General features: G+C 42.7%; 1 long non-coding RNA gene across 1 annotated transcript in view; it reads left to right on the top strand.

Annotated features, from left to right (window-relative positions):
- Positions 1–22,274, top strand: part of LOC115586341 (uncharacterized) — a 108,917-nt gene that overhangs the window by 5,027 nt on the left and 81,616 nt on the right. The gene's annotated exons all lie outside the window — the stretch shown is intronic.

The raw sequence follows: 22,274 nt of genomic DNA, 5'->3' as shown, positions 1-22,274 counted from the left end.
TGTTACGTTATATACATGTATCTGTGGTCAGAATGTACCTTGTGGGTAGACGTTGCAGCTCTTGTCATCGTATCACATACCGGTATGCATCTTTAAACATGACAGGATTTAGTATCTTGTAGGACTTTTGTTTTTCAACCCCAAAATCATCAATCAATCAAAAACTAAAATCTCTAACTGTTGATAACCATAAAATATAATTTCCTTGTATTTGTATGTGTAAATAACCGTAATTAAATATTAAAAGGGGCACTATGTAGTTTTGGATAAGAAAATCAAACTCAAACCATGTTTGAAGCTAGAGAGGTGGCAGGAACTGCCAAATATCGTCAGTTTCAGTTTGTTAATTTTGTTTGTTTGGGCATTAAAAAAAAAAAATAAAGATAAAGATCTTTGTCTTCCTAAAACTACATAGTGCACCTTTAAAAGCCCCCAAAATAAACAAAATCTCATGTGAAATGAAAGTGAAAAACTGTGTTTTAGTTAAAGAACATTACTGTTTTTTTACAACACAGTCATTAAATGTTATTTTACATTGTTTTCCTGGTGCCCCTTGTTGCAAGAATATTACCATGTTTTTGCGATATTATCATTATTTTTTCACAGTCTATTGGGTTTTTGAGATACAAATGACACCGAAAGTGGTGAACAAACATGTGTCATGTGTCTGTGAACTTTGAGACCAGGTTAAAACATTGAGGAGCATCTCAATGGATGTTCTGCAGTGCAGCAGCAGCAGCAGCAGCAGCAGCAGCAGCAGGAGGAGAAGGAGGAGGAGGAAGAGGAGGAGGAGGCAGAGCAGTGTCAGATTGTATGTACGTATGTGTCTACTATAGAATTGGACCAGAATCAACTATGAGGAGTTGCAGCTGCTCTGCCTGAAGAACATCTTGACTTGGCCATGCTCATTATGGTGGTTTACATACTGCAAGAATGCAGTTACATGGGTTATACATTAATGTCGCATGTCATAAAAGCTGTCTGTCTGTTTCTTTTGAAGCCAAGCATGTGTTCAATTTTTTCTGCTGCTGCTTAGAAAGCAGAATTGGATATATCATCCGTTTTCAAGCCAATTCCAGCCAAGAGAATTAACAGTTTATTGTCTTCATAAGTCTATTATGTAGCACAGTTAGGTGTTTTTTCTATGTATTTTCGTGCGCTGCATTTGTTTACTCTCATTCAAGGCTTTGCATTATTAAAAGCAGCACAGTGTGTGCATTTGCCTGCTCACTGAGGCTTGTCATCAGATGTTTTTTGCAGTGATCACTGAGGGTAGAAACACAACTTCATTTGCGGAAAAGGCTTTTTTTTCTTTTTGGTAGCCTGTACAGTAAGTCAGACATAACAGCTGTTTTGCGGCCAGCTTTGTTTTCATGCTCTCCGCTAGGCGTGTCTGGTGCTGACATTGCAAAGCGATGGCACCGAAAATTCCCCTGTGTACCTACGTCAACACATTTCCCAAAGGTACACTCAGACATGTTATGTCACCAAGTCTGCCGGATGGGCATTACATTTGAAGGGTAGACTGAGTCACTTCTCTGAAAGAGATTGTGTATTTGAACTTATCTTTACATCTGTTTAATATAAATTCAGTCTTAGAAACCTGTTTGTGGGAGAAAGCTCCACTTGTTTCCAAAACAATTTTTATAAACAAGTGTTAGTATTATAATAAAATAAGATTTTCCTTGGTGAAGTTTTCCATTAGTTGTTCAAAAAACAGGATATTCAGACTAGATGACTGACTAATATTCTGTGGTGTGGGTCGTGCATCAGAATTTCATAAATCATCAGAAAGTGCTGTGAAACTCCCGCTTACTTTTTCAAATACTGTTTGTTGGAACTGATTCTAGGTCCAATAACAATGTTTGACTCATTCATGCAGGTAATTTTCAAGCAGGTTTGGAACATTGGTGTTATTTGACTGCAGTTGAAGCAGTATGAGACTAAGTTTTCCCCTTTGGCTCTTTCAGTTTTGATTCTGGTGTTTTCAGTTGTTTCCTTGCTCCGTCTGAGACAGTGTAATTAATGTGGCAGTGGCTTCTAGTCAGGGTGTCGTCCATAGATGGTAAAACCCTGACCTCTAGTGTTCAGGAGAGGTTGTGCAAAATTAGTCATCCCGTCACTATCCAGTGTGACTGAATATTTAAACGGAGCAGTAATCCTAATCCCTTTAGGTGAATATGTAATGTTAATTTATGTACACCTACTAGATGTATATCTGTCTGGATGACATAACAATAGTTTTGTAACTCAATGCATGAGCACACTGACTTTCAAAAGTATGTTCATGTATAATTTCCACATGTAATGGTTGGTTTTAAAGATCTTCTACTGCATTCTAGCTAATTCAGTATGATTCTTTTTTGCATCCAACTTTATATAGCTATCAAAGAAATAACACTAATGATACCAATCATTGATACACATTTTAATTGAGATGTTTGTGTGACAAAGAAAACAACACATGACTTATCAAGTCTTTTAATAACACTAAAAGTAAAATTGAAACACAAAGAATTATTATTTGGCACTTACATGCACATCATCCCTGCTAAGAAACATTTGTGTTGCCCTATGCTGAAAGCACAAATACACACATGCAGCTTATGTTGTCATACATTACCACTAGAGGGCAGAAAAGTCATGTTGATGAAATCCAAAAATTAGGGTTTAAAGGTACACTCAGTGAGAAACATGACCTCACTGTAACATGGTTATAGCATGTGATGAGGACATCTGTCAGCTTCAGTTAAATGGCTTAACAAAATATAGTTTGTGTTTTTCATTGGGGGGTCATTATATGTATATATATATATATATATATATATATATTTTTTTTTTTTTTTTTCCAAACTATATATAATGGCCGATAAATTCATATTTAAAGAATAAGATAAAAACGGATGAAACACCCTTCGACCATGTTATGAGTGTTGGCGTGAGTAGTTAGTCCACCAGAGGGCACTCTACAACAGGTCTTGTATGCCACCTATTTGATGTACAGGACAGCCAGTCTGAGATCTCTTCTTGTACGGGTCACGTGTCACGGGTCGTATGCACAAATGCGCTAGCTACTGCAAAACACAAGCGAGCTAAGCGACCTGGTTAGCGGCTTCAATTGACTTCAACAAAAGGAAGGATATAAAGAATGTGCATTTGTCTGATTTGTCAAACTACCGTCGCTATTCCGAAGAAGAGGAATGTTGAGAGGCACTTTCGAACTGTAAAAGTACGACACTGACTTGCCTTCAAAAAGTGAGCTGACAAAGAGAACAGTGAGGAAACTAGTTAATTGGACAACAGTCGTTTTTCACACAGCGGAATCCACAAGCAAAGGCCAACACCGAAGCATCTGACTCCTCGTTTTGGGATTTTAAAAACAACTAGAAATATTGTCATCAATCAAAGCTCTTCAGCTATCAAGAAGTACAGTTACACAGCGCTGTAAAGTAATGGCAGAGGATTTGACACAGCAGCTTCAGAGAGACATTGCAGGCTGCGAGTGTTTCTCACTACAGACGAGTCTACAGACACCAGTGATACAGCCCAGTTGTGCATTTTTATTTGGATGGTGTTTACAGATATGACTGAAGAAGAGGAGCTGTTAACATTACCACCCATGAAAGAACGCATGCGGGGAGAGGACATTTTTCAGGCATTCAAAAGCTTTATGGTGAAAACCACCAGCTCCCGGTGTGTTAGCTGTGTGCAGTATTGATGGCTGTTTGTCACCTGTGTGCATTACTGCTGTCAATTTTTCTGTGCAATACCAAGGATTACTTTAGTCTCTCAATATCAGTTATGCATTGTGTTATATAAAGTTTATTCAGTGTATGTATAAATAAATAGATGTTTAGTGTTTCTTATGTAGGTAGATCATTTTGACCTGGTCATTTTTAAAGTAGTCTGCAAGCTAAAAAAGTGTGGGCACCCCTGCTCTACAACGTCCCTGTTGGCAACATTTGTGTTTAGAACGCCACAAACCCTATGATGTATTTTGATGTTACCCTGTTCTGTTGTGACAATAAAACCAACAAGTTTATTTTTCAAATTGCATTATCATATTATTTCAGTGAGGACTCATAAATGACTACAAATAACTAATGTTACGGAAATCTGTTTCTGTTTTGTTACGCGTTTCTGGATTTATTGTTTATATATATATATATATATATATATATATATATATATATATATATATATATATATATATATATATATATATATATATATATATATATCGGCTGATATATCGAAATATTGGATTTTTAAATCACCAAATATTTGTATCGGTATCGGCCTTAACAATCCTTTATCGGTCATAGTACCTGCTATATATATTTTAGTCGTCTCTCATCTCATCTCATTTTCTTCCGCTTCTCTGTGAGGGTCGCAGGGGATGTTACCACATTTTATCCCCCCTTTTTTTAAGGGGTCGCGGGGTTTCTGGAGCCTATCCCAGTTTCTCTCTAGTTGTATTCTGCCAAATTATTATAAATGTTTTTATTTTGATTATTAATCCTGAACATTGTTCAAATCCCAAGACAAGTATAATTGTATTTAAAACTCCTGTTGGTTAGATAGTAATACGGACACTTTGGGTTTCCCAGCTTGTCAAATACTGATGCTTTGGGATTGTAGTTGGAGTCGTCAGTGGGCTGCATACCTCCACAAAGGCCCAACATCACGCCTTTTTATTCAGTCATAGATACCAGCCACCTATCTACGCTTGATTTCTTTCTCATCAAGATTCATGAATAAGTCCCTGGGAAATTAGCAAAAAAGGCAAAATGCCTTTATTTATTTGTTTATTTATTTATTTGGATCTGCACCTGAAGTTAATGGTGTTTGTTCTTGGCTGACCCCCATCCTCCATAGTTTTTGTGTAATCCTGCTGAGAAACCAACCAACCACCAAACAAACTGACACTGGTGACAACCTCCTGGGCTGGTGTTGTTATCTAATTAAAGCTTTATAAATCTGATGAAGTATTTGAGGTGTGCTGTGGCCACAATTCGGTTAGTAACAAAAACGTATTGAGGCTTGATATCCAGCCCTAATCAGCTCCTACAGATCAATAGTCAAGGCTGTTAAATTAGTCTTGTGCCTGTCAGTGGATTGCTAGGAGACAATTCTGTCACAGCATAGATTTAATGCCAGAGTTACCAAACGATGAAATGTTTGAAGTCTAATGAATATTAACAACCAGTCAGCGGAGGAAGGTGAATGTGCCGAAACAAGGATCCAAGAAAAGTCAGACATTTGAAATGCAGTAGCCAGCTAACGCAGCCTTGACTGTCTAGCATCAGCAATAGGAAACAGACATAAAGGAGATGTGAGCGGGTGCAACTGAGGGCAGAATAAGCACTAACGAACCAGCCGCCCTGCCCAGGCCTGTTTCTCTTTGAAGTCGAGCTGCATGGCCTTCTGCGGGCCCCTGTGACCCCTGAAGTCTGACCTCTACTTGGAAGTTTACACTGGAAGCAAAACCAATCGGTGAGAGGATGGATGTGGATTAGACGGGAATGTCGCATGTGTTGGTTTACGTGCTTGTATGTACATGCACACACCATTGCGTGTGTGTTCATAAGAGCGGCAGAAAGCACGGCAGCCAGAGAGGGAGAAGCGGATAAAAAAGGGTAAAAGAGACCAATTAGAGACAGAGAGCCCTTTTCAGAATGAGCGTGTACTGTAGGAAGGATGTAGTGCTTTGAAACTCCAAACATTTCTCAGAGTGAAACCCCACGGTGAAAGGAACTGAGCCATATTGTCGCCTTGTGTTATTCCTTCATTTTGTGCTCTGAATCTCCTTGTGTAATGTGGCGGATGGCTCAGGATGCTTGGGAGTCACTCGGAGGTTAGTGGCTGCGCGCGTGTGAATGTTTTTGCGGTGTAGTTTAATTGAAAGTAAACCTTCCTTGATGAGGAGTTTCCAGTGAAAGGTGAGCTTTGTGTAGTCCTGGCAACGTTGAGGATGAACGCTCGGCTGAATCGTATCATGACGCGTCTTTTGGTGTGTGGAAGATAATGGAGCTTGTGTTCGAGGGAGATAAAAAAACGTTATGAATGAATATGCAGCCACGTGGGGAGCTTTGCTCCTGGGCTTGTATGCATCCCTGTATCCTCAATTAGCTTCCAGCATCAGATGTGCGGCTCAGTGGTGCACACACAAGCTTATATACATACAGTACAGTGCACACCCACGCCGTCTGTGAAGCGGTCGCACAAAAACATATACTCTCATCACTACACTGCACATGCACAGAGGTTCCAGTATGTGGGATTACAGGAGGAGAAACAATCTGAGTTCCCCAGCTAACTGTGTTTATCCAGGCTGGCGGAGGAGGCCTCTCACTGGGCCGCCTCAGTCCACCTCCGAGCCCCCGCTGGCTCCAGCCTCTGTTGATCCAGACATTGTGGACTATTTTCAACCCCGGGGCCATGCTGTAAGCTGTGTTCAGTTTGCCGGATTTTTTTTCTTAAAAGTGTGTGTTTGGTGTGTGTCGGTGGGCCCAGGTGACTGTGTCCATCAAAGTGAAAATCAGAATTGAGTTGCAGCACATGTGCACATTTCACTTGGTTAATTGGTGTTGACACTGGAGTTACATTATAGTGCAGCCAGTGCATTGTGTCTACCTGAATGGTTGCAGACTGAGTACACAGAAGTGTGGAGAAATGTTAAATACCAGGATTGGCATAGATATCCCCAGCTGTGTTTGTGGTGACAAAACAGGTATTTTTTGCCAAGACATGATCTTTTCCTAACCCTAACCAAGTAGGGTTTTTGGGCCTAATCCTAACCAATTGTCCAAAGATAGAATAAAAAATACAACCTCAAGAAACATAAAGAAGTGTAAAGTTTGAACATGTCCGTGGTTTACAGAGACTTACATTGCCAACATTTATTCTGCCCATTGGGTTGTGAATGCATAAGGCTGCAACTAAGGATTATTGTCATTGCTTATAAGACTGCGGATTATTTTCTCAATTAGTTAATCAGTTGTTTCATCCATAAAATGTCTGAAAATGGTAAGAAATGTCAATCAGCATTTCCCAAAGCCCAATATGATGTCTTCAAATGCCAGAACCCAAATGTTTTGCTGTACTGTCTAAAAGGAGAAAAGGAAGCAGAGAATTTTGACTTTTTGTTAAATAAATCAAACAGTTAAGCAATTATCGAAGTAGCTGGAGATTAGTGTGCTAGTTGAAAACCAATCAAGTAATGGTTGTACCCTCATGTACATTTATTTATTATGTGTGGGTGTAAATGTGAACCTTCTCTGACTCCTCCTGGTATTGAAGAAATTGCTCTTTTTCCTCTGGGGTAATTGGTCTTTCCTCCTCTGACATGTCACATTGTGATAAATGGCCTAATTTGTCTAGGCATGTGGCAATAACCTGCTTAATTAGAACAAATAAATCCAGCAGATTGGCTAAAGGTCAACACTGAAGTTAGCTGGCATATCAAGTCAATCTGCCTGATTGACTGTACAGCTCTGCTGTTCTTTTTGCCTGCTGTGTCTTGAATGAATCTCAATACATCTGCTCTGTGTGTGAGAGCTGGTTAGTGGATGTGTTCACAAAGAAATACTGTAAAAATAGACTTCCCAATCAAAGGTGTGCATGTGTGCCTTGGTCTGCATGTGTGAAACCACAGGTGAGACAGTATTATTGTTTATTCTTCTTCCCACACTTCACTGCTCATCAGTCTGTCTCTGAACACTCCCCATTTGACCTCTGCTCTCCTGTGTCTCTCCAGAACAGCTATAACCTGTATTAACCTGTCATTTTCATAATTTCATTGTTTTCTCTTCCATGTGAAAAATGCAATACAGCGTCAGTAATTAATGCAGCGGTAGCAAGGAGTAAGGCACCCTGTACTGAAGATGCGTTCGAAGTAACCTGTTCATTTATCACGTGCTGAGATGTCTAATGAGTCCTCCTTGCTCGGCCATGAAAAAAATTGCACGTCTTCCTTATAAATCGCTGGTGCTTTTCCATCACACAGGGTTTGATGTGATGAAAATCTGAAGGATTATAACCTTGATGACTTGGATCTTGGGACATGGTAGCATCAGTTATAATATGTCTAGCAAGGTAAGACAAATTATGCCAATTATACATTAGGTTGTTTCCATAGCACTAAAGTTAGTCAAAGTTATTTGGAGGAAGAAAAGGAGGCAAAGGGTGAAACCATTTGCAATAACAACGTACATAATGATTATGTACACCTCCAAATTTACAATACGCACTGTTTTCATGTGCAATGAGAGGTTAATTCCACCATTATTGGTTTCCTCACTTTCAGCTTTACCTGGAAGGAAAGTGGTTTAGATAATCCGTCTCCAACTGTTGGCTTATTTACTACTATTACTACTTTGAAGATCATTTGATCATGTTTCTTACAGTCTTCTGGACCTATTTTTAGTGATGTTGCCTTTTCCCGAGATTTTGTCGGATACTTTGAGTTATCATATAGCTGATAGAAACAATTGTCTGAGCTGCAGAAGTCAAACTTAATTTGTAAGTAGTTTTTCCTCCAACAAATGTCCAATGATACCCTGCCTGTTCCCACTCCCAGCACATCAAATAAGGCGGCCTGGTCAGTGGCCCCTCATGTCTTAAGGCCCTGACACACCAAACTAGCATGAAAGAACGAGCTGCGTCACCTCACGTCTCCAGCGTCTTGGCCCACAAATTAAACACAACGCAAAGACTACAGTCGACAATTAACAAGCCTTCTTATTGAGAATGTAACTGATAAAAAGTTGCAAATAGTGAAGTCAAGAGACCGAGGAGAGAAAAAAGAGAAACGGGGGGTGGGCAGGGTGGTTAGATGAATCATACACAAGATTTTCCCCTCAGAGACCAAGAATCAAGATCCATTGTCATAACATGAAATGTATGTCAGCTAGCTTTGTGTTGAAAGTGTTATTGCTAACTTGACTACGGAGCTTAAGGCCGCTGACATAGCTGATGTACAAGTCTGGAGTGAAAAAATGTGTTGTGATCCCACCTTCCAACAGATAGTGCTATTACAAAATACAAAAGTCTGGGGCACTACAGTGACTGATCCACTGGCTGTTCTGCCCATCTGCTCCCAAATGACCCAGCACTTTGACCTGGCTGAGTAACTGTCGACGCTTTGATTTAGCCGCCAGCTTCTCCTCCTGGCCATTAGGGACCATCAGGATGCCTCTCTCCATCTGAACCTCCTGTAAACAAATGAGCCTGCCGTCACGTTGGACCCTTCTCTCCACTCTCCAGTCTAAACACATGCAGTCCCTCTCATCTCATCCCCACACTCTCTCATGCTGCCCATAACCTGGCTCGATCCTGCACAATGCCATTGATCCTGCTGCACGCTGACGTGCACAGGCACATGCACCTTTTTCTCCACCGTGGCTGGCTCGTGCTGACTTACAGTAACGCGCAATCCCAGCACCGTTTCCCTGGAAAGTGGGGCAAAGGTCGGCATATCTTTGTGTGACTCTAGCGTGCATCCTCGTGGGTTTAATTGTGTCTGTCTGTATGTACGTGAGGTCAGAGAGAGAGAGAAGAAGAAGAAGCAGGAGCATGTGCAAGGCGGAGGGCCCATCTGAGGGGTACCCCGATAGGCCCCAGAATTCTCCCAAGCAGCACCCAGCATAGAGGAACAACTATGGCCTTTGTTGGTCACCCCGTGGATCTCACACACAGTTAATATAGACTTTTCCCACTGACTCTGCCAAGAGTCTGAAGTCATTTAATGAAGTGGCGGCTGAGTTTAGAAGGGAGCCAGTGTGCTCGCTGCTCGCGCTGACAGAATGGAAAATGTCTGTGTTATGCAGCGAACAGCAAGTGACAAGAGGAGTGTGTTCTGATACTCACCTCTCTGGACACACACACACGCATGCAGACGCGGAAAACAAAGTTTAATGAAGAGGGACACCGTGATTAATCCAATACATTTTATCTGGATGGTTTGGCTCATTCGTTCGATGATATATGATTATTTCAGACAGGTTTGTAATCAGCTGTGATTAGCTCTTACAAGACGAGTGTCCCCGACTGAAATCATTGCGTTTCAAATATTAGCTGGCTTTTGGTCCCTGTTTTGTCTCCATGTGAATCTGGATGTGTCTCTATACATTAAGTGTGACTCTCGGGTAAAGAAAATTTCTCAAGGCCTAAATTTAAAATGTACTTAAAATGAGAAAGCCTAATTGTTCCACACATTCTTTGCGGTTATCTCTTTGTTTGTGGCATTTATCAGAGCAAAACCTCACCTTTCATGTCCATTTTCACGGCTGTCTATTTATCCTCCTCTTCCATGAATGGACAGTATCTCTGTATGTATTTGGTCGCACTTCTATTCAAGTCCTTGTCTTTTCATCTATCTATGGCCAGATTGCAGCCTGTTTTGGTGTCCTATTGTGCAGCTGTCAGTTATTTTCAAAACACTCGAATGTCATTTGCCTCAGATTCCATCCCTTTCAATTCCCGCTTCTTTTCTATGGCTCGGCTAGCGTACATCTCATTGAGTGTGCATCAGCGGGCAGATTCATTCTTCTCTTCTTTAAGAAGCACATTTCTTTTTTCATAGCATCCATAAGCCTCCTTTTTAAATCCACGGACAATGTGTTTTTGTCCATCCTCCTCTGTCCCTTTCAGTGGAGAGTGCAGGGATTCTCTCTCTCTCTCTTTCTCTCTCTCTCTCTCTCTCTCTCTCTCTCTCTCTCTCTCTCTCTCTCTCTCTCTCTCTCTCTCTCTCTCTCTCTCTCTCTCTCTCTCTTTCTGAGGGCATCTGTGGGGACCCCTGAGCGTGGTGCTCCTCTTGAAGCTCAATTGTCTGTCTGTAATGAACCATGATGAAAGATAACAGAATGAAATGTAATAATTCATGCCAGCCTCGGTGAGGAGCACGTGGCTAGCGGTTTGCCCGGGCCGTGATAGCCTCCTGCTCGGCTCCCAGAACAATACGCCGGCCCTGCCAGCAACACTCGCCCCGCTCTGGTCCAGCAATCTTGTTGCTCTGTCCTCTCGCTGTCCCCTTGGTGCTATTCAGAGTCACTTAACGCTGGAAGGCTGTCTGTGATCATTGGCATGCCAGAGCATCTCTTTGGGAAACAAGGCCAACTGTCTCCTTGGACCCACTGTCTTCTTGGAATTCCTTCATTCTTCACCCTCTTGCCTCTTGTTTTATATGTTTAGGCCGTCTTGTCAGGCTTTTAACCCATAGTTGAGTTTGTCAAATGAAGGTGGACAAGAATTACCACTTGTCCTCTGCTCTTCTGTTCCCCCCCTTTTGTTGATTGTTTTAATGGTCTCTGCTTGCTGGGCACTTCCGAGAACAGAGGAATGTTTTATGCCCCTTATTTATCCAGAGAAAACAGATTCACACTCTACTCGTTAATATTCAAACAGCACTCCACACCTTGGAGCAGTGCTGCCTTCTACTGTCAACTCTATAACTAGATTATTTGCTTAATATCTTGCTCATAGAAATTGTCAGGAGCTTTTGCATTCACTTTCCCCTACCGCACTTTAACCAGTTGCTCCAGAGATATGAACTAGTATTGCCCCTGTGATCACAAGACCACTTCCCATAACATCTGTCCTTGTTTCATGGCACTGTGGCCCAAATGAATGCACTCATTCCATTTGGTAGCTACTGTATGCTTGCAACATTGGCAATCGAGCAATTTAAGCATGAGAAATGTGAAGAATTTACTCCATGACAAGAGTTTGAGAAATCCTGTGACCTCCCCACTCTGCCCCTTGTTCAGTAACTTTCCCAAGGGAAGATCAAGAATGGAAACCAGTGAGGGCCAGACTATTCAGTGCACTGTATTACCAAAGGAGAGCATGTACCTGATTTTAATTTAAGTGCGCTTTGAAAGCTGCTCTTCTGGTTTTAGGTTGTGCTGTGCTGTGACAAATTATGTGGTGTGGATGTTGGTGGTGGAAGATGGCAGTGGAGACGAGGAGGGTGAGGAGAAGGAACAGAGGCTCGATTGATGCTCCAGACCGGTAGCTTGGGGTTTTGACGTTTTTGTGTGTGTGTGTGTGTGTGTGTGTGTGTGTGTGTGTGTGTTTGTGTGTGTACATACCAAGCGCCTCTGTCAACGTCAAGCTTCTTGAATATTTCTGTGCAAATTTTCAAGTAAGAAAAAGACAATAGTGTGATGGGAAACATATCCCATTGAGTCCACGCTACAAGATTTTAGCTGTCGCTGATGGTTTCTGAAAATCACTGACAAAAAGCCCTAGATCAGAGGCAAATTGGCACCCATGAACAATGATAGCCATGTGTTAACTGTTCAAAGACGTGATCTTGGAGCTCACGATGGTTCACCAACATGTCTCAGATGCCTGCTGGTTATCTAGGAGGATATCTGTCACAAAGTGAGGTAAATCAGTTAACTGTTGAGAGTTCAGTTGGAGCAGGACGTGGTCGATTGCATTTGATACATCCGTCTAGTTTGCAGGGTTGGGCTGCAACCAACAACTGTTTTTCATTATCGAATAACATGTTGATTAAACAGTTAATCGAGAAATAGTCTCTAAAATGTCAAAGACAAGCAGCAAATCTTATTTAAGAGAGTGGAAACAGCAACTGTTTGACATTTTTACTCCAAACCTGCAATGCACATCCCTACGGTGGGACTCTCACTAACCACCTGTATCAAGCATCCATCCAGCTATAGTAAGGCATATAAATTATTCATTGTTGATAATGTCAAGAATCCTAAAAAAGACCAACTTCAGTTTAAGATTTGGAAAAAAAACTGTTGGTATAACTATGAAGTTATTCAACAACTGATAAAATCCCAGTCCCATTTTCTCAAAACACTCTTCCTCCAGAGATAAAGCTGTCACTATAGTCCAAGTTGTCTTAATGTTCCATAGTTTCACATCCCAAATATTGGATGTATGGTAATACAGCATAAGAATTTAGCACAATGAAATTTCAGTTGATGTCAATAGTTATCCATACTGTTGCAGCATTGTTCAGAGTAAGTCATGTTAAACACAACCCTGAGTACTTGATGCTATTACTTGATGATGAGATGGAAGGGTATATGAGCCTACCTGTGACACACACTGCCAGAGCACTGATGTGATGCCGGTCACTTGCTAGCTCTCTGTGGTCCAACACTGCTTGGCGTCAGCGCTCCACTGACAGTTCATTCGTAGACATCCAACACAGGGGCAGTAACTGGAAAAAAAGGGTAAACCTGACCGTCCTTATCTCCGTCGAAACATCTCCAAAACTAACCCTAACTCAGCATTTTGGGAATGTGACGGTTCATCTGAACAACACACCTTAAATAAATAACTATCTGTGTGTCATTTAAAAATCGCACCATTATTAAAGAATATGGCATATTTGTTATGTGTTGTCATTGAAAAGCAGTTTGCATTAAATGGGTTAAAATGAACACCATATCAAACCTATTTTTTTTATTGCTTCTGATGGCTATTGCTATCATTTTATCGCCCAGGTCTGTTACAGCATGAGAACAAGTATTGTTCATTGTTTTCTGTACGTCACCGAGGAAAAGCTGCCAACTTGGCCGACGTGGATGTTGCGTTTGTTTATTCAGATACTCTGATAACATACAGCAAACGTTTTACTGAGAGGCTTGCTGCCATACAATAATTAGTAGCAGGGCCAATGAGAAGGGCATAGATTATGTTCATTAAGTGTGTGCATGTGTGTGTGTTCGCATTTACATGTGGCTCCGTCTTAGTTTGAAAGTTGTGTTGACCATTGCAACACAACCTTTAACACAACACAGCCTTTAAAGGGACGAACAAAGAACGGAGACAGATATAAAAACAGAATGAAAAAAGACTCTTACTGTAAGCGTGCTTCGAGTGTGCCAGTTTGCCAGTTTGGTGGTCTTCCTCCGAAGGTTGTTAATTAGTGCAGAATGTAGTCTACAGTTCTACTGCCAACACTGATGAAAAGAGGAAAGGGAGAGAGAGGGAAATCTGTATAGCTGCCAAGAAAGAGGAATTTGTGATAGGTCCAGAGTGGTTCCAAATGCTGGAGCAAAGCATGGAGACTCCCAGAGTTCCTGCCTCCTGACCCATGTGTTTGCTGCGGTCCCCTGAGCTGCAGAGGCAGACACTCGACAACTGTTAGCAACCGTAGACACAAAAGTAGATGAACTGATAAATTGCAGCTTTTTCAGAACTCGAGAATGTGAGTCGTCGAGTCGTATGCCATGGGCCAACAACTTTCCATGGGAATACATTTGATTACTTCTCTCTTGATGTCAATGTTGACACCCTCAAGATCCAGTATTGTTATAGAGCCATGTCCTACCTGCAGACTCCATTTCAGTACACGCAGAGCAACCATCACTTTATACCCATCTACTGACCGTCAGTGATATCGGTGAAGCCAAGGTTACTAAAAGACATCACCCACCCCAGCAAAAGTCGGTTCACCCTGCTGCCGTATGACAAGCGATACAGAAGTATCTGCTGCCTGACATTTTTGTAAAATGAATGGGATTGGTGGAGCTAAGGGGGAAACAGGGAATCCCAAACAGATGTTCTAGCCAAATCCATCTCAGTTTCACACAGTAGAGGAATCTACCCTTCCTTGCTTCCATGTTTTACCTGAGGAAATGAATGTTTACTCTTGTAATATGATGGATCCTCATTGTTGATGTTCAATAGTTAGGTGTTGCCTTTCACACAAACTATATGCTATTTGAACGAGTATAGGTTAAGTCGGGTGCCATTCGCTCAAGACCACATGCAAAGCTTTCACGCAAGCAGACAAACTCGTTGCATTAACCACACAGCAACACAAAAGAGAAACCAACATCCGAGTCTACACAATCTTGAGCAGCCTGCCCAAATGTGTGTTACTTTGTGGAGCAGTAACTCCTTGTCAAACAGGATAGAATAAAGCAGGCTTGTGGATTACATAAGCATTGCAAGGCACCACAAAGGTGTTCTTTGGGATCAAGGGCTGCACATGTAAAGGCTGGCTGAGGTGGGAATACTGTAAAAGTAACAAAAAAGGTCATTATCCAAATGTACCAGTGTGTCACAACAATTATTCACCCTGCCACACACACACACACACACACACATACACACGCACAGAGACACAGCACCACCACACCTTGTTCGGCTCAGTACAAAACCTGGGAGTGGAGAGGTTGGACGGAAAACACCATTATGTCATCCCAGTTGCACCCTCCATGACTGGCCACACTGTGGTGCTTTGTGTGCAGCAGAAAGAGGAGCTGGAGGGATGAATAGTGTAATGGATGCTTTATTGTAGATAGTGTAGAGACACTGTTGAGATGTAGAGATGCAGCTAGCATTTCTTTTGATATTGATGTGTCTGTAATAATTGATTGATTGTTTAGCCTAAAAATACAACATAAGGGGATCTTTTTAATTAGGTTGTTTTGTCCAAGTGTTGGTTTAAACCTAATGGTACTCAGTTTACAATCATGCATAAGGGAATGTCTGACTAAACTGAATAAACACACTGACCTTAAAGGACAACACAATTTAATATAGTTTATATTTGACGGACCCTGCCACCTTTCTAGCAGTGTTCTGGGGACCTTATTTTCGCCTGAGAACAACCTGTTTATTCATTTATAGAAAAAAAAATCTGAGTTTGTATAATTACCTCAATAATATGTTCAATATTAAAATGTCAAAATCTTGTAGTTTTGGAGAGGACAGTCCAACTCATTGTGCCCCTTTTTAAATTGCCAAATCATCACATTTGCAAAGCTGGAACTGGTGGCTGTTTTGCAGTTCTACTTGATTGTCCTGATCTGTTCATCCGAATTGTCAGCAAAGCATTCGCTGTAGCTCAATAAATAAATGAAGTGACTGTTTCCCAGCAACAATCAATTTAAATTGCAAAGTGTGTGCAAATCCAGTGATTACATGTTAGTTGTGTTTATAGTATAAAACCTTGTAATCATTTTCCATCTCCCACTCACTCAGTCTCTCTCTCTCTCTCTCTGGCCTCCCTCCTAACATCTGCTCCCAGCCAGCCACCTGTCTGCTGTCAAACACAATATTAATGCACGCCATACACTTGTTAATTAATTCCCCTGAATGTGGTCATGTCAAGCCGAATATGCATAACAGGATTGTAAAGAACCATTTTATTAGAGGTGATCACTCTCTTTCTCCCTCCACTTTCTCTGTGTCCAAACGGTATTTCGCAGGTCTTTCTCTCCACTGAAGTGGTGTGTGTGTGTGTGTGTGTGTGTGTGTGTGTGTGTGTGTGTGTGTGTGTCGAAGCTCAGCGTGCCTCCATACACCAACCAGAGCTTGTTTCCCAGGAGACACACAACTGCGTGTGCTAGGAGGGTGGCAGAGGGATGGTCGAGGGGGTGGATGGAGGGGATGGGGGGGTGATGGAGGGGTGGCATGTCGAACTAGGGGTGGAAAGGAGGGATCGGGGGTGGGGGGGGGGATTTGCTGTCGAGGGGTGAAGTAATGAGAGGTGTTGCGGGAGGGGAGCTGTGGAGGGGGTGGCAGCAAAGCGAGGCGAGGCCAGGCGGGTGGCATGGCAGTGGGGCCTCCTTGTGTCCTGGTCCCCCTTGTCCCTCCTGGTCGCTTTTTTGCGGACAGCATCTGCAGCCTGCTTTACATGCAAAACACACCCTGCAGAGAGGGCGTCTACACATGGGGCTGAGGGGGCCAGAAGAAAAGCATTCCTGAGGCAGTGCTGGGAGAAGAGGGAGGTGGGTCTCTTCAGCAGCCTCTCTCTACCAGTGTCTCTCCCACATGAAGCCGAGGGGGGATGCAGTAATAAGGGATGAGAGGGTAAATGCACTGCAGATTATTTTTGCTTTGGAAGTGTCTCGCGCCCATTTCCATGCAGAGCCTTTGCCATTGTTTTTTTCTTTTCTTTTTTGCTCCAACAAGAGCAGCTTAATTTACACTACACCTGACAAGATTGTCATACCAATGTCTCCCGTGTAGCCCAAGAGCAAGCTATCACTGCAAGTCTGTAAAAGGGGAACTTGTGCAGACACGAGTTGGGTCGATTTGAATATTTGACAAAAAGGAGTACGGGATTTAGAACCTCTCTCGAGGAATGTTTTTCATCTCACTCACACTTTTAGAAACAAAAACAGCAGAAGCTCACGTATCGACCAGTTTTCTGCCCAGATTCTCATGTTTTCCACCTCTTGCTCCTGACCTCTCCTACCACCAGAGGGTAAAGTTGTCCTGGAGCGAGTCAGCTCGCAGTTGTCCCCTGCGTTGGCAGCATAGTGTCCCATTGTTAACAGAGGAAAAAACATTAATAGAGAACTGAGGCCTAATATTATAATAATGTATTTCATTCCATGGCTTTCTCTTTTTCCTTTTTCCTTCCATTATGCGTTGGGTTAAGTCACCGTGCTGCCCTGAACAATGTATCCAACACTAACCAGATGTCACGGCATGTGAGTCATCTCATGCAGAGGACAGTGTGTGTGTGTGTGTGTGTGTGTGTGTGTGTGTGTGTGTGTGTGAATGCCACCTGCCAAGGAAAGCAGGCACATGCACACAGTCCACATCCACACACCTGACTTTTTCTGATAATATTTTTGATATAATGACACTGTAACAACACAGATTTGCCTTTGCGCTGTCAAATGTGATTTCTGTTAAGTTCGGCCATAGTATGCCAGACAGTGTCTTTTAGAAGCATTAGAGAAAATACCCCCAGAGACAGTTTAAGGCTAATGTCTCGCAGGCATCGTAGCTGGACTGTCATTTTGTGCCTGCTTTCTCTAGAGTCAGTCTGAGGTCACCAAATGTCTTGGCTTCATGTACTCTGCCAGTGACTGAGGAGAGGTATAATTGACTCATTGTAGGGATTTGTGATACTCAAGTGACATTTGGTGGTGTTTCATCTGACGCAGAATAGGTTGTCTGTCTTTTTCGGGAAAATGGGAAAAGATTTTGAATGTGGTTTTGGTGCCACTTGTCTTCGTCAGTCCATCTGTCTGCTGTGAGATGTCCTTTCATCTTAGGTTTTTAGACCGACTCACTGCAGATGTCTTTATTAGCATGCAACTTCAACATATTATTCTTTAGACGGATTATTGTTTGATCCGTCCCGGCTACTAAAGGCTCAACAGGAAAAGTGAGTTGATCGAAATGGAATTGGCCATATTTTCACTCTTTCCTCACATCCATCTCCCCTTGTATCTAGCTTTACATCCAACCATATTTAAGCAGATTAAAGGCGAGCGGTGATATGACACAAAGTCTTCATAATTGATCTTATTAGAATCTTTTAAAGTCTTTTCCCCTATGACTTTTGGTCCTTTTCCTTCTTGTTGCATTCCTGTATTACACTACAGGGCGCCTCATTCTTTCTGAAACCTGGATCCAGTTTTAACAAATACCAACATGCTACTACAGCAGCCTCGTCCAAATGACCCACCGCGCTCCTGCGACTTTCAGTGTTCCCACAGAAGGAAGCTTCCTCTTTCCTTTTTCAATCCTTCTGCAGAAGTGAATTGTGTAAGATTGCTCTCTTTGTGTAACTAGTGTGTGCAATAATAAACTGAGGAAATGAGTGCTATTGCCTCACTTAATGTTAACATATACATATCAGGAGGTAGATTGCTGCCCTGCTCAGGTTTCAAAGTGCAGGCTGTCAGGAGCAGTAGTTCGTGGGGGAGATGAATGAACTGTTTCCATGCCATTATGTCAATCAAACAAGGGTTCGACCCAGGTCTACATGAATACATCTTGTTATTACTGGAGGGGAAATCGTCTCAGTTAATATGTACAGAAACAGGCAGTAAAGGGAGTTCTCTTTGTGTCGAGTGATTTGGAGTGAGTCCAGGTTTAACCTGCAAGAAAATGCAAGCATGTCGTTAAGGCAGCCGCGGCTCCTTCTCTCTTTTATGGCAAGAAAGGATCCTCAAGCAAACAATTGTCCAGTACAGTGGCAGTGCAAATTCCAAGAAAGTTGTTACGCAGGATGACCAGATACTGCTCTATATCAAACCTCTGACGCACATGAATGGAGCCCCCTTAACCCCTACTAAAGAAGAATCACAGTGTTCGGTGTTGACATTTTTGTCCTGCACTAACTATGTGCTTAAGATATGATGTTCACCCAATGATTTAAGAGGGATCTTGCACCACAGTTTGGCTTTCCGAAGAGAAAAGCTTTTTTTTTAAGCTAACTGCTGATACAAAGGTCGTGATTGGTGGATTATTTCTGGCAATTGAAAATCCAACAAGCACATTATGTTTTTACATAAATGTGACATATGTTTACCATTGGAATTAATTTTATCCAGCCCTGAACCTACCACCAAAGATTTCTGCCTAGACGCCAGGATGCAATGTTATCAGTTAATGTTTCTTCAACCCGCAGATACGTCCAAGGATGACATTTGTAGCAAACATGGCATATCACATTCACATTATGTGCTAACTAGCCACCTTTCAATCTGGTGGCATCATTAAAAGCCAATGTGGCTGCTAAATGGCTGACTGCAGTTCAAGCCACACCGCTGGATATTTTTAAGGACCCCTTTGGATGTTTTAAGCTGTTTTTGTAGCTACCTAACCTGCCTATTTTCATGGGAAATGGGACCATCCGTGGGGGGGTCCCCATGATCCATCTGTGATTGTGGGGACCAAAACAGATATTTTAAGTCAAGCATAACCTAACACTAACCTTGTTCGAACCAAGTTTTTTTTTGTGTATGTATGTGTAAACCTTACCAGAGCTTAAACACAGCATCGTGACAAGAAAGAAATGGAAAATTCAACCTAAAAAAATGTAAGGTTGCAACACAAAGAAACGTACTTAGCTGACGTTTATTCTGGCGATTGGCTTGAATATTTTGCATATATGCATTCTCCTGCTTGCCCTCACACTCTGCACCAAGTTGCTGAGTGACATAGAGGGCACTAGTTGCTGCAGCTGGGACCGTCTGATTGAAAAGCTCGCTGGCTGGTCCACTGCTGTGTTCTGGACCAAAAGAGGAACTCCAGGAATCATCTTTTGTGTCCTCCTCCAGCACACATACCTCACATGCTTGCACACTAGAATGGAAAGCCTTCGCTGCTGAATCTTCACCAGCTCATTTCTGTGCTTTCTTTTTGTTTGTTCTTTCCCCTGTTCACTTTTCCTCTCACTTACTCTTTCTTCTCCTGCAGCAGTAAAGAAGTCCTCTGTCGTGCCCAATTCCAGATGTTTAAGTTACTCAGAAGGGAAGAGGAGAACCGTTGTATAATTACAAATGTACACAATTAAGATCCGGTTTTAAGACCAGCTCTAATCTTACTGGGATGGCTCTCTGGGCCGCCCAATGACTGAGCTTTATGTTGTTGTGTGGAGCGAGCGCATGGTCGACTGTGTGGCACCCTGAAACGGAAACTCCTGTAGAATAATCCGAGACTTCTCTTTAAAAGGGGATGTTTTACTTTGCTGTTTTGGAATTTGTGCACTTCACAATCTATGAGGTCTCCCTCCAGCACTCACACCCCCAACTGGAATGCTGTGTGTGTGTGTTGGCGTGGATGTGTGTGTGCATGCAGATTGGCTTGTGTATCCCCATATGTTTCTATGTACATGCTCGTTTGTGTCATTTGTGGTAGTGGGGCGCATCTTTATGTGTATGAGTGTCAGAAAAAGCTCCAGAAAATTCATATGTGTCTGATTAATGCACGTGACAACACCCCCAAAGGGTGGAAAAAACAAACAGCAATAAAAAAACAAGTAACAATACAATTACAGTGCGATTCTTGAATGGTGCCATATCTTAAATGAACAACAGAAGCCATTCATGGGACCCGACGTCATTTGGTTACATTTACTGTATGGTGGTTTACATTAAACGCTTGCCTCAAGTTTGTTCCTTGAAAGTCGGGTTTCCACTGCAGCTAGTAATTGTGGGTCTTCCATATCCGTGAGTGCATATGTAGCTGCTTAGAGTCCATTTCCATTGCCTGCTTTGTTGCCTGTTCTCTGCAGCTCTTTTCCAGCATCATGTGTGGCGGCCCACAACAAGCTCATATGAACACCCCCTATGTTCATGTCCTGGGAAAGTGGAGGCTCACTGTGCTGCGGAATTAAGCCTCATTTTAACTTGATACCTTCCCTGAACTCCGCTGTAACCTTATATGATATCTTTCTTTTCCTCTCTTTCCTTCTGTATGCTAAGCTTCAACAGCTCCGAGCTTTCTCCTGTTTACAGTTGTCGAGAATAGTTTTGTCTCCTTATATCCGCCTCCCTTTTAAGTCACACTTCTCTGACACCAAAGATGAGATCGGAGCCACAAGTGTTCTCTCCCTGTAATTTTCCATGTCTCCCTAAGTGCAGAGCATGAGCAGATGGAGATGTAGCCCTTCGTCCTCATGTGTGCACGGGCATGCATTTCTGCGTGTTTGTGCCACAAAATGAATCCATACATTCTCATCCTCTACTTTGTGATCTAGCTTTCCTCCTACTTGCTCACTTCCTTTTAGCTGATGTGCCCTGTGTGTCATTGTGCAACGTTGGCAACCGCTGTTCACTGAAATCGCAGAGTTGAACATCGCTGTCAGCCTCACCCAGCCACACACTTCCTCCTCCGTCTCCACCCATCCCGTTCTCTCCAGCATTGGTCAGGGGGACCTGGCTGGTGAGCCCCGTGTCATCCCTCCCACACTGAGAGGACAGACGCATTCCCTGACCCCCTTCTATCCACCTCCCTCCCTCCCGCCACACACACACACACACACACACACACACACACACACACCACCCCCCAGCCAGACATCCCTGTCTTGTCCCAGCTAGCTAGCGGCTGCAGAGCGAGGGAACAGGAGGCCCCACCACTGGGCCAGCTGTTCCAGACCCCCTCGCCGCCCTGGGCCCCACATTCCCTCATTCAAGGGAGCTTTGTAGTTCTGACATCTTGGAACAGTTGAGCAGCTCAGCTTCTAATGCTGCTGTAATGGTGAGAGAGAGGGAGAGACAGAGGGAAGGAGGGGAGGAGAGAAAAAAAAAAAGAATGAGACCGGCTTTATGTGTGCTTGCTTGTTACGCTCAATCTCTCCACCCCTCCCGCCCTCTATCCCTACAGCCCCCTCATCTTGAATCCCTTTACTGTACTTTAGCCGGGCCTGCGCTTCGGTGCTTTGGTTACATCCCATCCAGACTCCACTGCAGAGCATTTTACTGAGTCGTACTGAGGCTGCTCAATCATACCTTATGCTGTGTTGTATCTGTCTGCAGCAGTCCAGACAGTCTGAGCCACACTGCGGTGTACTGTGTTTGTACCAG

This window comes from Sparus aurata, chromosome 8 (genome assembly GCF_900880675.1).
Source record: "Sparus aurata chromosome 8, fSpaAur1.1, whole genome shotgun sequence".
Lineage (NCBI taxonomy): Eukaryota > Metazoa > Chordata > Actinopteri > Spariformes > Sparidae > Sparus > Sparus aurata.
This window is presented reverse-complemented; position numbering and strand designations above follow the sequence as displayed.